At 51.9% G+C, this 16,397-nt stretch overlaps 1 protein-coding gene across 5 annotated transcripts in view; it reads left to right on the forward strand.

Annotated features, from left to right (window-relative positions):
- The window catches only part of Sema4d (semaphorin 4D), a 105,567-nt gene that overhangs the window by 22,255 nt on the left and 66,915 nt on the right, over nucleotides 1-16,397 (forward strand). For all 5 annotated transcript variants that reach the window (XM_028863804.2, XM_037205730.1, XM_028863799.2 and 2 more), the window contains exon 2: nucleotides 5,118-5,186. The gene's annotated coding sequence lies outside the window, so the exon portion shown is untranslated. The remainder of the gene's footprint in view (nucleotides 1-5,117; nucleotides 5,187-16,397) is intronic.

Below are 16,397 nucleotides of genomic sequence, written 5' to 3' on the forward strand. Positions count from 1 at the left end.
AGGCAGGAGGCAGAGGTGGTGCTGTTCCGGAAGAGTGCTGCTGGGCTGGGGTTCCACTTATGGAAACTTCAGCTCCCGCAACCAGGGGAACCCCAGCTAACCTTCATGTGGAGGCTGCGAGCTGGCAAGATTGATTCAGCTTCTCTCCAGGAGTCTGGTGACCTTTTGGTTTCTGCTCTGATGGCTTGTGGAAGAGTGACAGAGCCCTTCTAGGGCCTGTCCCCTGGAGCTGTGGACTTAAAAACCTCTGGTTATATAGTAACAGGAGTGCTTGGAAGGGAGCCACATCCTCCAAGAAGGCTAGGAAACCGGTGTCTGCTTCACATCTGTGGTCAGGATGTGACTGCACGTGCAGATGCCCAGCCCTCATTCTCATTGTATTTACAGGCTTTGCATGCTGGGTACTGACTGCAGGGTAAGGGTCCAGTGGGAGGGGCCTTGAGGATGCCCCTGAGGACAAGGCATACCCTCCGGCACAGCTGGTGCCACAGGTTGACTGGCCCCTCACTAACACACAGCACACGTTCTGGGCAGTGGTGACCTCCCTCACTGAGGTACCGGTGGGCTCGAGGGTACTTGCACACCTGTGAGGGCAACTATGAGTGTGCTCATGGGATCTTTTGAGTGTTAGTGTGTCTGAGCACGTGCACACATCTAGCAGAAGCTGTTGTAGGTGTGATGACTGGGCGACAGACTGGGACTTCCTGTGGTCGCTCGCTTGCTCAGGGAAGGGGAAGGCCCTGGGTGGCTCTGGCCTGTTGTCCTGCCCCAGGCCTTTAGAGTTGTTTTGTCGGCCTTGAAGAGAATCCAGATTGACAGAAATGAAAATGACCTCGCATCAGTGAGGTGAACTCAGCTGATTTTCCCAGGTTTTTGTTTGAAGTAGAAAGTGTGTGTGTGTTTGCTTGTTCATGTGCACTTATGTGTGCAGGTACGTGTGTGTTCTCATGTGTATATGAAGGCCAGACCATGACTTTGACTTATTTTTTCAGATGCTTCCTCCTTTTTTTTTAAGGTCTCTCACTGGCCTGGAACTTGCTGGTTCGTCAGTGAGACCCCCAGGGTTCCCCGGACTGACCCTCCAGGGCTGGGTTTAAGAGTGTGCATCACTGTCCCCGCTTTTTTCCAGGGCTTCTGGGGGTTGGACTCAGCTCCTCAGGCTTGCAAGGCAGGCACTTTACCAACTGAGCTACCTCCTCAGCCTGTGAATCAGGAAATGGTTTTGAACTTCCTGTTTGCCCGTTGGTACATGCCCCTGACACAGTGACACAGGCTGACCCCCCACCCCCCCATAGCCATATGGGGCACTGTTCAAAGTCAGGCTCATGACCGAGAAGAGCCTCCACGTGGTGCGATTCTCGGGTCTTCGGTTCTTGCTGTCATAAGTAATGTTTATGAGGGTGTGAGATCGAGGGGCTCCCGACTGTGTGCAGAGCCGTAAGTCATAGACCACTGACACCAATACAGACTGCCCTCTGTGGATGTGCAGAGGAGAGATAACCAGTGCCCTCCCGTGTGAATAGCCAATCTGTGTCCATTGGAAATTTACCCCAACACCCCTTTACTGCCTATGGCTTTCTGTGGTTGAGATGAAAGTCACATAACATAATGGGGTGATGTACAGAGACAGTCTGGCACCGGGCTCTGCAGCCTGGGAATTACTGAAGCCCCCAGCAGTTCCCCTCCTAGGCAAACCAGTTTAATGAGCTGCTAGAAGGAGTTACTACACTTCATCACAGCCTTCTGGAATTTGTTTAGTAATTCCCTTGTCATTCAGGAAATAGTTCGGCCCCAGGACCATCTTGTAATACCTAGGGTGTCTAGGATACCCCAGTTTCCACCAATCTGTTACTCTGCCAGGGGTGAATAAAACCTATTAGAGATTTATTCCGGCACTCTTGGTTTGGCGACATGCTGTCCTCAAGGGTGCTAGATCATTCTTGCCTCTGCTTAGTTCTGTGCTACTATGTAATGCCTTTTGGGGAGAATGGGCACCCCAGTATTTTTTGATTTGTACAAGTTCAAATAAAAAACAAAGCTCTGAGTATTGGGCTTGGTGGCAGATGGCTTGCTTAGCGTGCTCAAGAGGCTGGGTGTCACCTCTCGTACTGCAAGGAAGGTAGACAAAAGTAAAAACCAAACGCAGCTTAGTAAGAAGTGGGATGGCAGAGGTCCTGGAGGGGTGTAGACTCTGCAGGGAAGAGCTGGCTGTGGTATAGGGATGAACATGTACCACAAGTGCCTTCAGGACGGTGGGATGTAAGTATGGAGGGAAGCCAGTCTGAGGTTTGGTCCCCAGGGTCTGTTGGGATGGACAGCTCAGCCGGGGATACCAGAGCTGACCTGGAGGCCTCAGTGCTTGGCCTTGTCTGTGTAGACTGGTGTCATGAATCTTGGTTTCCTTGGAGTGGCCTCTCTAGAACCCAGCACAGGGTCCCGCCTGTTACTGTCCTGCAGGAGCACAGGGCTTATGTGAAGTCAGTGTGATCATGGTTGTCACTTGCTATTTATTCTTCAGGGTCCTGTACAGTGTTGGACTTGTTAGCCTGGACTGTCCATTCACCCAGGTGGTCCTGAGACACTTTGCCAGGTCTTTCTGCTAGGGCACCCTGTCCCTGTGTCTAGGGGTGTCCTCTGGGCTGGCCAGTGACCAAGAGAGTCCTGCCAGAGGGAGGGTGCTTCAAGTCATAAGAGGCTTGGGATGGAGCACCCATGGTTCCCAGGGCCTCCTGGGGGTGTTAGCAGCAGGGATTCCCCATTGACGCTCTTGAGTTGCTAATGGTACATCTCTCCTGGAATTCCCTTCTTTGCTTTGTGTCTGTGCATCTTCACAGAATGTGTCGGGACCGCTTTGATGCAGGCTGGCCCCTGTAAGAAACACAGCTTTTCAGCAGTCACTGAACTTTCCACATGCTATTCCCTGGAGGAGCACCTTCCAGGTGCGGCCCCAGAGGCCTTCAGCAGCACAGGCCTGGAATCCATTAGGATTGTGTTCCCTCAGCTCTGCAGGACCAGGCTTTTCATCGGGGCCCAAGGGTCTGCTTTTCATTCACCCGTGGCAGTTTCGCTATGTGAAGACCACTGGCTGAGGCTCCTAGAAGTGGCAGTGGCTACGAAAGCATATCTCAGAGTTGGTGGGTGAGGGGTAGGGCTTCTGGGAGGAGAGGGGCCTCTTTCAGTGCATTTGGAGCCTATGTGTGTATATCTAGGCATGAGTGCCTGTGTGTATGTGAGCGTGGTATACGTGTATGTGGATGCATGTGTGCAGGTTGAAAGTTCTCTTTTAGAGGGCTGTGGCGTGTGTCTGCTGGAGCATGCAAGGGAAAAATGTCACTAGCAGAGAAGGACCAAGTTGTCTTCTGACTTCAGATCTAACCCACAGCGTGAGAACCTGTGCCTGCTTACTTGACTATCTCCTGACGCTTGTTCACACACTTGAGTGAGGCACACCCCGAAGCTGGAGCCCCAGTCCCACTCTGGCCTTCTTTGTTCAGTTCTGTTCTGTCTCGGGCAGTTCCACTTCCATACAGGGTGACTGCCTTCTTCCATACAGCTGCCTAGGATTCGGATATTTGGACAGACTGTGACTCACTCTGGTCACCTGCTCGTGGTCCTTGAGGCTGTTTCCATGGTTTTGCTGCAGTGCAGAGAATGTCCTTCGTCACACCTTTGTGTCTGAGTGGGAACAGGTCTTGGTCCTTTTTCTGTTGCATTAATTGGGTAATTTATAAAGCAGGGAGCTTTATCCATCTTACAGTTTGAAGTTAGGGTGTCCAGGGGCAGGGTGCTAGCATCCGTCAAGCCCCCTGATGTAGGGTATCACGGTAAGGGCATCATCACATGGTGAGACAGACCCAGCATGTCAGCATGGGTCTCTTCCTCTTCTTTACACCCTCTAGCATCATCATGGAGGCCATACCCTATGACCTCATCTAATGACCTTGCAGAAGCCCCATCTCCAAATACCAGCAACACAGGAGTGTGGAGATTGAGTTTCACCCTCTTAACAATGACACAATGGCAGCCACATTTCAACACATGGATTAGGAGGTACTCTTCCAACAGCAGCAGGATGTGTCAGGAAACTCCCAACGTCAGGCCAGGCGGCTGCTGTTCCTTCTCCCTACTGGGTTGGGAGTTCCCGGAGCCATCCCCATCTCTGGCTGGTGACTCCTCCCACCTGATGGAGGCGGGGACATCTCGTTTACCCTTTGTGTGGTAGATGGCACTGAACCCTCACCACCTCTGATGTGTCCTCTGCAGGTTCATGCTCTGGTTGGGGACACTGGGGACCTCAGGAGCTCCCAGCGAAGGTGGCCTTAGCATTTTCTGCCTGCCTGATGTTCCTATGCCTCCTTTTGTGTGTTACATAATAAAACCCTTTCTGCTTTTCTTATTAAAAAAACAAAAAACCAGTTCTGGTATTCTGGTTTCTTCTTTCTCCATCTTCTACTTAAAATGGTTGGCTTTGTACTAATGCCAGTATTTCTTAGTGTGTTGTTCTAGTTTAGGGGCTGGATTGGAAGTGTTGTGCTAAAATGTCATGCTTTAAAAAAGCCTTTAAAATGTTTGTGTGTGTGTGTGTGTGTGTGTGTGTGTGTGTGTGTGTGTGTGTGTGTGTACCGCAGCTTGCGTGTGGAAGTCAGAGGAGAGCCTGTGAGAGTCAGTTTTCTCTTTCCATTTTGTGGGTACCAGGAGTCAGACACAGACTGTCATGTTTGGGGGCCAGCACCTTTCCCTACCACGCCATCTCATTTGCCCTCAAATGTCATGTCTGATGATGACTGGATTATCTCTCACAGCCTGTCATCTCCTGCCTTCCCCCACACAGCAGTTCTTAGTTTGTGCTGTGGGAACTGCTGCTCTGGTTCCTGGTTAGCACAGAGGGAGTCAGGGAGTAAGTCAGAGGCTGCCTCCACGCTTCCCATTCCTGGAGGGGGTCGCCCTGCGGTGCTCACCTGGCAGAGGTGCTGCGCACCATGACAGACTTCTCTCTTGGGCAGTGCCCCTGCAGAGTCTCCTGTGTCCGTCCGTCCCTCCGTCCGTCTGTCTGACTGACTGACTGAATCACTCTCTTTGGTTCTGCTAAGATACCTCCTTTCCGATTCTTGTTTCAGACTCTGTTAACACCACTGGAACATGGCCAGGTTCTGAATGCTGACATGTCTGACAATACCAGTCCCTAGGTGAGTAACAGAATCCACCTGCCAAGGAAGAGTCCCCTTGGGAGGTGACCCGCGAGTCAGCAGTTGGTTCTCTTCTGTACCCGGCCCACCAGTGAGGAAAGGATTAAGAGAAGTCTGTCCATGAAAACCGAGGCATTCTTGCCAAAGGGGTCACTGTCCGGATGAGGGGTGTGACTTGAGTGGCATTGAAGGCCCCATGTGGGTGGAGGGGGTGGAGGAAGGCTGCCAGCATGGGGCTCTGGGTGAACCCATTTGGATGGTAAATTCCTCACTTTTCCTGCTGTGACATAAAACCCAACAAAAGCAGCTTACAGAAGGAGGGTTCGTTTTGGCTCAGTTTAAGGATAAAGACTATTACGGCAGGTAAGGTGTTGCTGCGGGCGGGCGCTTGAGGCAGCTGCCGGTTGAGTTACATCTGTAGTCTGGAAGCAGAGGGAAACATGCTCAGCTGCTTTCTTCTTTCTATTCAGTTTGGAACCCCTGGGATAGAACAACCCACATTTAGGGCAGGTCTTCCAGCCTCAGTTAAAGCTCTCTGGAAACACCCTCACAGACCCGTGGGTTTCCATGGGACTCTAAATCCAGTCAGTTGACGGTGAAGATTCACCGTCAAAGCACCTGGCTCAGCACCAACTTCCGACTTCCAGGCAAGACAGGAGGGAGCTGGGTGGAGTCCCTTACCCCTCCCTCTAAGAAATCCCCTGGGGATTTTGTGTTCAGGAGTGTGCACTGGGGCTTTGAAGGTAACCTGTCCCCCTCCCTAGGGAGACTGAAGAGCTTCTGTCTCTGCTTCTTTCCTGTCCCCCAGCCACTGCTTGACCCTGGGGTAGAGATGTCATCTGTGGAGGTGGCAGCCCAGATACGGGCTGGGAGGGTGACGTGCCAGCCCTTGGTGGTCACTGCACTTGTTCAGGGTGGTGGACAGTAGAGGCTTTCTGGGTTGGCCTAGGGCTCAGAAGGCCTGGTGCACATGGACCCGGGTGCACACACCTGTGTGTGGTAGCTGTGCCATCCTGGCCCAGTAGCTCCAGGAGGGTATTGGTTGTCTTTTTGTCACAGACGATGGTGAGTTCACAGTATGGTGAACACAATGCTCCTAGCCATTTTCTCGGGGGCATCTCCAGCCTTGGCCGTAACCTCCTCCAACCACTGTGACAGGGCATCCACCTCCCGGAGCTGCTTGGCCTCATTGTGCCAACCCCATCCCAGGCCCCCAGGTGCCTGCCACTTCCAGAGCTGAGGGGAGAGGCAGCCATGCAGACCCCATGCCTTCCACGGCTAGGCCAGAGGCTCTGACTAAAGGTGTGTAAGAACGCGCCTGCACCTGGTGGACTTTCCAAACATGGCTTTTGTGTCAGCCCAACTCAAGTGTCTTGAGTCTCGACTAGAAGCCCAGCTGGTTGGCCAGCTGGTAGCACAGCCCCCTACGGTGGCTCAGAGGTTTTCCAAGCCTCAGCTTTCACATCATGGATACAGGGGTCCCCTTATGTGCAGTTTCGCTGTGTGCATGTTTTGTTCCCTGAAGTCAACACGGACAGAGAACAGTACAGGGAAGCATCTGGAGAGCAAGAGGAGAGGGCTCACGCTTGTACAGCTTTCTGCTGTTCAATCGGATTACGAACTGCTGTTGATATCTCAGTGTGGCTAATTTTCAGAAAGAAACTGCTGTAGGTTTCTGCATGGTTGAAAAAGCATGGTGCCCGCTCCCCGATGTCAGTCATCCAGCGAAGGTCTTGGAGGGTAGCGTCCCCCACCCCAGGATGAAGGGAGTGCTGTAGTTTGCATATAAAAGGCTGTCTAGAAAGGAAATACTTAGGAATATTAAGCTGTATATTGTAGAGTTTGCATTGAGGTGGAAACTAAAATAACTTTTCAGGATCTTTCCCAGTGTGAAGTGTCCCATACAAGCAGCTTTGCCTTTAGTGGGTCCTGGGAGTGGGGACAAAGCAGGCATTGTCCTTACTGGTGCCCCTGGGGGCCCGTCTCTATGACGCCATGGTGGAAATCTAGCCAAGAATCCAAGAGTGGCCTCTGGGAGAAACTGGTGTGTCCAGGCAGGGAAGGCAGCAGCCAGGAGGTTTTGTGAGGTCTGGCTAACAAGCAGTGGTTTGGGGGTGCTTGGGTACCCCTCGGGTCTGTTGGGAATACTGAGAGGGCAAATGTCAGGATTAGGGACAGGCCTTGCTTGGTGGCAAGTTGCAAGGTTGTCTCACCTGCAGGGCTGTTCTTAGATCCACACTCTTGCCTTGAGTATGCTGGGGGCACACAGTATGGGGAGCAAAGTGTTTCCAGTTTTCTTGCACTTTCGAGGCTGCCCGAGCTTTCAAAATTCCCCATCTTTCTGTGCTCAGGCTGACTTGTCACAGTTCTGTAGTCTTTCCTGTGTTTCGTTTTCCTAGTTTATTTTGTTTGGTTGTTTGAGACAGGGTCTCATTATGTAGTTCTGGGTGTCCTGGAACTCACTATGTAGACCAGGCTGGCCTTGAACTCGTAGAGATCTGCCTGCCTCTGCCTCCCAAGTGCTGAGATTAAAAGTGTGTGCCACTATGCTCAGCTTCATCTTTCTTGTTTTTTAAGATGTGTTTAATTATTATATTTATATGTTTGTGTTTGTATGGGTGTATGCCACATGTGTACAGGGCCTGGCTTTATCTTTCTTTATTTATTATATTTATATGTTTGTGTTTGAATGGGTGTATGGCACATGTGTGCAGGGCCTGGCTTTATCTTTCTTGTGTTTATTTATTATATTTATATGTTTGTGTTTGAATGGGTGTATGCCACATGTGTGCAGGGCCTGGCTTTATCTTTCTTATGTTTAATTATTATATTTATATGTTTGTGTTTGTATGAGTGTATGCCACATGTGTGCAGGTGCCCAAGGAGGCCAGAAGAGGGTGTGGATCCCCTGGACCTGGATTTACAGGTGATGGTGAGCAGCCTGTAGTGAGTGTTGGGAACTGAATTCTGGTTCTCTGCAAGAGCAAGAAGTATGTGTCACCTCTGAGCTGTCCATACTCTCTCCAGCCCCAGCCATGAGGTCTTCCCAGGTTCGTTGTGTGTACACTGTTGCACTGTTTAAGTGTACCCAGCCCTAGTAGTGTCAGCTGAGTGCACATAAGTGTGCCCACCCCTGAGTGTGCCTAGTACTCAAGTGTGCTCCCCTTGAGTGTGCTCATATGCCTTGGGACTGACAATTTATGTATAGGAGGGTGGCCTTATTTTTAGTGTCTAAAATACAAGCTTCTAGCAGGGCCACCATAGCTTTAATTAAATGATACTAAAATGGGAGATAATTACTTCCATGTGTTTCATGGAGCCTGGGAGGGTCTCTCTGGTCCTGTGGGTACAGTCCTGGGAAGTTATGACCTGGAATAATGCCCAGGTCCTTCCCCCTTGGGTATCCAAGGTCTAGTAGGTGCTGATCCAAAAGCTCAGAGACCCATTAGTATACAGAACTCCTGCCTATGTGTCATCAGTCAGACATTAGGTCCACAATGTAGGTCACCAGCAACCATTGCATGAGAAATATGCAAAATGGCAGGTCCTCCAGTGGCTCTGATGTGACAGGAGATGTGGGAATTTAGTACTGTCCAGCCACTTCAAACCCAAAGGGGCCAGCCCTGACCTGGGACTCTGCCATTGGCCACAGCAAAATGTCCATGTACAGTGACTGGAAGCATGCACACCCTCAGCACACTTGGAACCAATCATTTATATTAGCAGCCATGTGTGGGCCAGGTTGCTCTTCTATGCTTTAGACCCACATTGCCTAGTCCCATAAGTGAGTACTGTGCCTGGCCCAGGTGCTGGAGTGTGGCTGTTCAAAGCCAAAGCCTGGCGTGACGATTCAGCACCCAGAAGGGATTATGTATGCCTCTTTCTGAAGTGTGTTAAGTACATAGTAGAAGGTTTATGTATTGGATTAAATGAAACAGATTATTAGAAAGTATCTACTCTCCTAACGTGGCCATCCATGGCAGTTGCAGTGGCATGTGCCATCAGCTGTGTGCCTTGAGCAGCGTGGATGTAGAGGGCTGTGGCTGTCCTGGGTTTGAGTTTGCTCTGATCCTGCTGGGGCTGGACCAGTGGGAAGTGCTGCAATTCCTGGTTTCTAAGGAAAGTTCCTAAGCAGTCTCTTGAGGTGCTTGAGAGGGTCACCACACTGACGATGTTTCTCTTGAGGCACCAGCCCTGCCTTGCCTGGATGAGCCCTCATCCTGAAGGCTCAGCACTGTGTGGGCTTCCTTTGCCCTTGTCTTCTGTGGGGGGTAAAGATGCAGTGTGCTTGTTTGTAGCTGATTCTCCACATCATGGCCGTGTCCTGAATGCATTGGTGGCCTGCTCAGCCTGCATGTCATGTTTATGATGAGCCCAGTGTCTCTGGGGGTGGAGAGCCACCTTGTAAATACCTGTCTCCCCCCCAATGCCATGTGACTTGCTGTGGCAGCCGGAGTGGAGGGGCTGCCACAGCCTGTGCAGCTGTGGGGAGCCGGCACAGTCCTAGGAAAATACCCCAGGCACTCCCACATCTGGCCAGGCTATTAATATCCCACAAAGGGCTCCTTTTTCCCTGTGGAGAGCCTGCATGTGGTGATGCTGTCATGTACAAGAGCAGAGCCCATGAATCGAGCCTTGCAGTGAGCGGCTTTCTGGATGCCCCACTGAGTTCCCATCTACAAGCCTGGGTCTTGTCGTTTTCTGCCTGCCGTTCTGCAGTATGTGGATGCTGGTTCCCAGAGGGCAGGTGGAACTGTTGTGCCCCAGGTGGCCTGTTGCAGAGAGGCTGGTCCTTCTCAACTGTTTCTATTCACACTACGTTGGAAGAGTTCTCTGTAGCCTACCATGTCCAGGCAACCAGGCCTCGGTAGATGGCAAATTAAGTTAAACTCCTGGGGAAGACAGACCCCAGGTGGGATCGCCAAGGTCAAGTGGGAGAAGAGATGGTGTATGGGTACATGGAGGATCTGACCCATTGAAAAGGAAGGGCTGCCAGGACATCGGCCATGGGTCTCATCTCTTAGGGTCTTCATGTGCAGAGCTGGTCCCACAGGGATACCCCCTAGCTGAGCCCTTCTGGTCCTCTGAGCTGGACATGCAGGTTTGGAATTGGATAAGAAGCCCTCCCCAGATAACCTGTGTCTGCTGTCTTCCCCCTCCTGCAGCTTTGTGTTTAGAAGTCATGGCCACCATGATCCTAGGTGGGCAGCTCATTTGAACAGGATGTGCAGACCCCTGTGAACACTGGTCTGTTCTCTTCCCCTGAGGACCTGGAGGCCTGCGTGTGTTAATCGTGTAAGAGGGATGGTGCAGGCAGTGCTCCATATGGGAGCACACCTCCGCTCAGAGACCCACACTGGGCCCTTGTGTTCTCTGCTCTTCCGGCTTGCTGCAGATTGTATAGCTCCCCTAGGGATGTCAGGCTCTGACCCTAGTGCCTCGCCGCTTAATGTGGTCTTGTGTGAATAGCTCGTGTGGCTATGAGCCGATTGAAGGTCTTTTTCATGGAGAGTTCATTTGGGCTTATCTGGGAGAACCTGAGTACAGTCACAGGTGCCCTCGTAGGAGAGAGAGGGAGGAGTCAAGCTACTGTGAAGAGATGGCTGTGTGGGGATGGGTGGACCCTGGAGCAAAGGGCTGCCAGGACGGGTTTTACCCTACCTGCCAGGGCCCCACGGTGCCTAATGTTCTGTCAGACATCGCTCTGGCTGTCTGGAGGACATTCTGATTTTTTTTTTTTTCTTAACGTGTTTTGTGTGTGTGTGTTTATGTGTGTGAATGTGAGCACATACATGCCAGGACATGGTTGTGCCATACATGCTTGTGGAGGTCAGAGGACAACCTCAGGTGTTGGTCTTTTTTCCGCTTTATTTGAAATAGGGTCTCTTGTTGTTATTATTATTATTATTATTATTATTATTATTATTATTATTATTAGATTCTTTGTGTGTGCCACTCATGGACCCACGATCTGGGGCTTCTCCTGTATCCACCTTCCACCTTCCTGTAGGACAGTGGTTCTCAACCTGTGGGTCACGATCCCTTTGGGGTTTAAATGACCCTTTCACAGGGGCTGCATACCAGATATTTACATTATGATTCATAACTGTAGCAAAGTTATATAGTTATGAAGTAGCAATGGTTGGGGGTCACTACAGCATAAGGAACGGGTTGCAGCCTGGGAAGGCTGAGAACCACTGCTGTAGGTGAATTGGGGTTGTGGGTGGATGCTACTTCATTTGGCTTTCTGTAGGTTCTGGGGATGCGAACCCAGGTCCTCATGCTGGTGCAGCGGGCACTTTCCCCACCGAGCTGTCTCCCCAGCCCTAGATGGGGCTCGATGAGATGAGATTACTCTTTTAATCCAAGGACTCAGTAAATCAGAAGGCCTTCCCGGTGTGGGTGGTCACTAGCAGGGAGGAAATGCCTGCAGATCGCCTGTGAGCTAAGGGGTCTCCAGTTGCAGAGTAGAGATGCAGCCTCTTTAATCACAGGGGTCAGACCTCACCTTGAATGTCTTTCTCTGTGCACATCCCATCAGTTCTGCTCTTGAAAGAACCTGGAGGTACCAAGAACCCCACGAGCAACCCCCTCTGCAGCCACCAGACACAGGCAAGCCTCGATGTAATTCTTGGGGGACTTTGGTCCAGTGACAGTGACTTCCAGCCTCCAGAGATAGGGGAGAGTTAACTCCTGTTATTTTAAGCCTCTGGGCTTTAGTAATTGGTGAGAGCAGCCACAGGAAAACAGGAAGTCAGAATAAACAGCACTTCCACAGATACCCTCGCTGCATCAGACCTGTCATTCAGAGGCCCTGACCTTGGGGCAGGCGGGGCACTGCTGGGTCACAGGGTGTGTGGCTGTTGACTTTGGTAGAACTTGCTGGCCTAGTTTGTGAAAGGCTCTGACTGTTGGTCTTGGTACCCTGCTCCCAGTTCCCTCCCTCTGCAGTGGCAAGTGTCTGCCAGGGAGTGATGTGGTCACACTGCCCGTCCCTGAGCCCTGGTGAGTGGTTCCATCCTTGGGTCCTGTGACTCTTCAGCTTCATTCTTTGCTACCGCTTCTGCTGGGTGGGCTGCTCCTCTTGCTTATCAGCAGGGGCTGAGTGTTCTAGATATTTCTGCTTTGAAGCACCGATTCTCAGTTCTTAAAAAATTCGAAACCCTAATTCCTGATTCTTAAACATTTTTTTTCTCATTTATTTATTCTCTGTGTGTGGAAGTGGGGCGTCGGGGGTACACACTTACCAGGGTGCATTTGTGGAGCTCAGAGGACAACCTGAGAGTCAGATCTCTCCTAGCCTGTGGATTCTGGAGATGGAACTCTTGCTAGGCTCATCGGCACGCACCTTTACCAGCCCAACCATCTTGCTTATTCCCAATTCTGCCTTTTACTGGCTGCTTTTATGAACATCTCATTGGCCAGCCAGGTGAAACCTGTAATGCTCAGGTCGTCTTCTTTGTGTTTAAGGTTTGTGGTGTCGGTGTTAAGATACAGTGGCTTACGTAGGAGTTTTATTCAGTGAATTTGAATTGTAATGCATGGATTAAGATGTTTGAGGGAGGGCTGGCGGGGGAGAGTGTGTGTGTGTGTGTGTGTGTGTGTGTGTGTGTGTGTGTGTGTGTGTGTACACACATGTATACCGTGGCTTGGGTAGAAGTCAAAGGACAACTTGCTGGACTCAGTTTGCTGCTTCTACTGTGTGGGATTGAACTCAGGTTGTCAGGCTTGGTGGTGTGTATCTTTACCCACAAAGCCATCTGTGACCCTAAAAGGTGTTTTGGGGGAGGAGTTTTCTCTGGGGGGGGCATGAATTGAACTTCTGCTCAGTGGCTTCCTAATGTTCTTCATAAAAGGACATTCCGCTGCTCCCCAATGGCCTGTTGGCCTTTTCACATCCGAGTCACTTTGGTGACCGTTCTATGGAGCGTGCTGACGCAGTGATGGAGTCCCCTCCCTGTGCCCTGCACATGCTCTTTTAGCACAGTGATGAGAGAAGATTCTTCTAATGCATGGATGACACATGCCCCCTCTGCCGAGGATGGTTAGGATGCACAGTGCTGAAGGGGCTGTGGGGGATAGCAGGGAGAAAGTGAAAGCACACCTTCACAGCACTCTGTCGGGGCTTCCGGCAACTTCTAGAAGCCTGTGAAACTAGAACTGAGGATGTAGCTCAGTTAGAGGAATGCTTGCCCAGCCTGTGTGAAGCCCTGGGTAGGTCTGATCCCTGCACTACATAAAACCAGGCATGCTGGTGCACATCTGTAATCCCAGAAGGGGGGGTAGTTCAGGGTCATCTTGGGCTACACATTGGTTTGAGGCCAGGCTGGGCTCCATGAGATCCTGTTTCAAAGTCAAATATGAGCAACAAAAATCCAAATATGAAGTCAGTGAAGTCAGAGTGTAAGGCGGTGGGCACCAACCGGAAAACAGCCTGTTATGGGCACAGCAATAGAAGGGCAGCATCTGGGTGGGGACCTGCCCTCCTTCTGGGTGTCCTTTAGGTGTCTCTGGTCTGACCCCGTCTGTCCAGGATGGGTGAGTGCACATATGGAGGTAGTGTGTGCACCAACGGTTGGCGGGTGTCCGAGGGTTGTTCTGAGCCCACATCCACATGCTGAGGTGACCTTGAACTGCCAGGCCTGATCTCCTCCTGAGTATTGTCCCTAGACATCGCCTGCCCCTCTGGTGGCTGGTGCCCCATGGCTTCTGAAAACTCCGTGTTGCTGAGCTGGCTAGGCCCCACCCTTGCTGGGAGCATGGTGAGGTCAGGCCTGCTGCATTTGCCTGTGTGTGACCCAGCCGCACCCGCGCTGTGGGTGGAGATGTGGAGTGTTGCAGGTGCTCGACCCGACACAGGACTGACAGCCTGGGCCCCCAGCTCCAGGGTAGGTGTGGGATGAGGTTGGCCAAGGTGTCGCCGGGCCGGGTCTGTCTAACCATGTGCTGGACCCGGGCAGGCAGTCAATGGCTGCTTGTTTCATGGTGGCGGTGATGTTGCTGGGCCCTGGCTTTGCTGTGGAGGGATGAGCACTGTCTTCCCGACATCCAGCATTCTGCAGGAGCAGCAGCTGTGGTATGGCTTCAAGGACAGTGAGAGAGGTGGATGACAGCTAGGTCTAAGGAGCGGGGAGACAGAGGGGCAGGGCTTGGGGGGGGGCAGGTGGGTGGAGGATAGGCCTTGGGGGAGGGGGGCAGATGGCCAGAGTGTCTGGAGGTGCTAACAAGACCCCGTGGGTCTAGTGGATGTCAGGGCATATTCCCACTTACACTTTTCTTTCAGTCCCTCCACAGCCTGGAACACAGATAAGCATCTCTTTTCAGGGCTTCTCATTTTATGGGCTCTGCCCTGGGGCAGGAGTGGGGTCACGCTCCAGCTGTCACCTGGCAAGTCTCACCAGGAAGTGGTGGGGAGTTTCCCAGGGGGCCCAGTGGGGTGCAGGTGGGCCTTCTAGACTGTGAGTCATGGTCTGGGGAGAAGCAGCTTCATGGAGGGGAGAGGAAGTGACTGGGCAGGTGATGGAGGGCTGCCTGCCTGCTCTTCTGCATCTGTTCTTGGGTACTTGTGGGGTTGAGCCTTCCTTCCTCTATGGAAAGGCTGTCTTGTCAAAGCTCCCCATGAACAGCAGAGGGAAGCTGGCCCCAGCCGGACTTTTTATTTCTGTATATGGCTTTCTGATCTCCCTTTCTGCTGAGCCGTCTCAGGTCTGTGACACTTTGACTCTCCTGGTTTCCTCTTTCTTTTTGTGCTCTTGTGACATAAGGGGCCGCTCCATACTGTCCTGGCAGAGGTGCTTGGGTTGAGGCAGACAGGAAGGCCAGCGAGCAGGCTAGGGTGTGGCAGCCCTCCCTTGGCTTTCATGGTTGTCCAAGACCATCTTAGTGCTCTCCCCACTGACCTTGACTCAGGCATCTGGACAGTTTCTTGGGTCTGAGAGTGTGGCCTGGCCCTTGGGAAGGGAGGAGCCCGGCCACAGGTCACTGGGTATCATGGTTGGGCGGGAGACACAGCCTCCTTCATAGACTTGCTGGGTGTTGATCCACATACCATGCTCTGTGTGGGATACTGCTGTGGTAAATACATAAAGGCACCTGGGGAAGGCCTTTAAAGGAGGCTGGGGGCGGGGCTGAAGGGAGGCTGGGGGCGGGGCTGAGAGGGACTATCAGTTTTGTCACAGACATTCTTGGGCCTATGCTGTGACTGGCCTCATGGTCACTCTAGAGGAGGGTGGACACACTCCTCTCCTCTTTCTCCAGTTACCAGCCCCTCATCCAGTTACCGCTCCCTCTTGCTTTCATCCGAGGCTGACGTGTAATAGATCAGAAGCAAAGTGATTGAGCTGTTGGGAGGAGACTGAAGAGGAGAGGAGCTGAGGAGCCGGGCATCAGGCAGCCCTGATCCTAGAAGGCGGCAGTGCTATCCAGTTCTGCTTGGAGCCCCTGGAGCCCTAAGGCAGGGGGATTGTCCCTCTGCCTGTTTTCTCTTTCCTGTTCTTGGGAACATCCTGACATGTCATCTGGACATGACCTGCCTCGTGCCTCAGCTGAGACCTGGCTTTTACAGTCAACCTCATGCCCAGAGGCCAGGCCCTGCGGAGCCCAACACCATGTTGTTTGCTGCTCAGAGCTGCAGCTTGCCCACTGACATGAAGGAGAACACGCCCAGCTGTGTCCTGCATGTGTGTAGAGGGAGTGCATGACTCCACTCCTGCCCCAGGGCAGAGCCCATAAAATGAGAAGCCCTGAAAAGAGATGCTTATCTGTGTTCCAGGCTGTGGAGGGACTGAAAGAAAAGTGTAAGTGGGAATATGCCCTGACATCCACTAGACCCACGGGGTCTTGTTAGCACCTCCAGACACTCTGGCCATCTGCCCCCCTCCCCCAAGGCTCCTTTATGTATTATCTATTAGGGAGGCTGATTTGGTTTAAGGCATTTCTTTCAGCGTGGTGGCAGGTAGATTTGGTTGGGCCACATGCACGGGGTAAGAGTTGATGAAGTGATTACTTATATTGTTCTATTATTAAATAAAACTTGAGAGTCAGATATCTGGGTAAAAACCTGATTGATCAGAGAAGTGACGGAGAAGTGAGCAGTGACCTCTCTCTCTCTCTCCTTCCTCAATCCAGAAGGGCCAAGAATCTTTCTAAGTCCCTCCCTACTACTTCCTATGTTTCTCTATATGTCCTGGGTCCTCCAAAGCCCCTATAGCT

The sequence above is a fragment of the Peromyscus leucopus genome, chromosome 5, assembly GCF_004664715.2.
Source record: "Peromyscus leucopus breed LL Stock chromosome 5, UCI_PerLeu_2.1, whole genome shotgun sequence".
Classification (NCBI taxonomy): Eukaryota; Metazoa; Chordata; class Mammalia; order Rodentia; family Cricetidae; genus Peromyscus; species Peromyscus leucopus.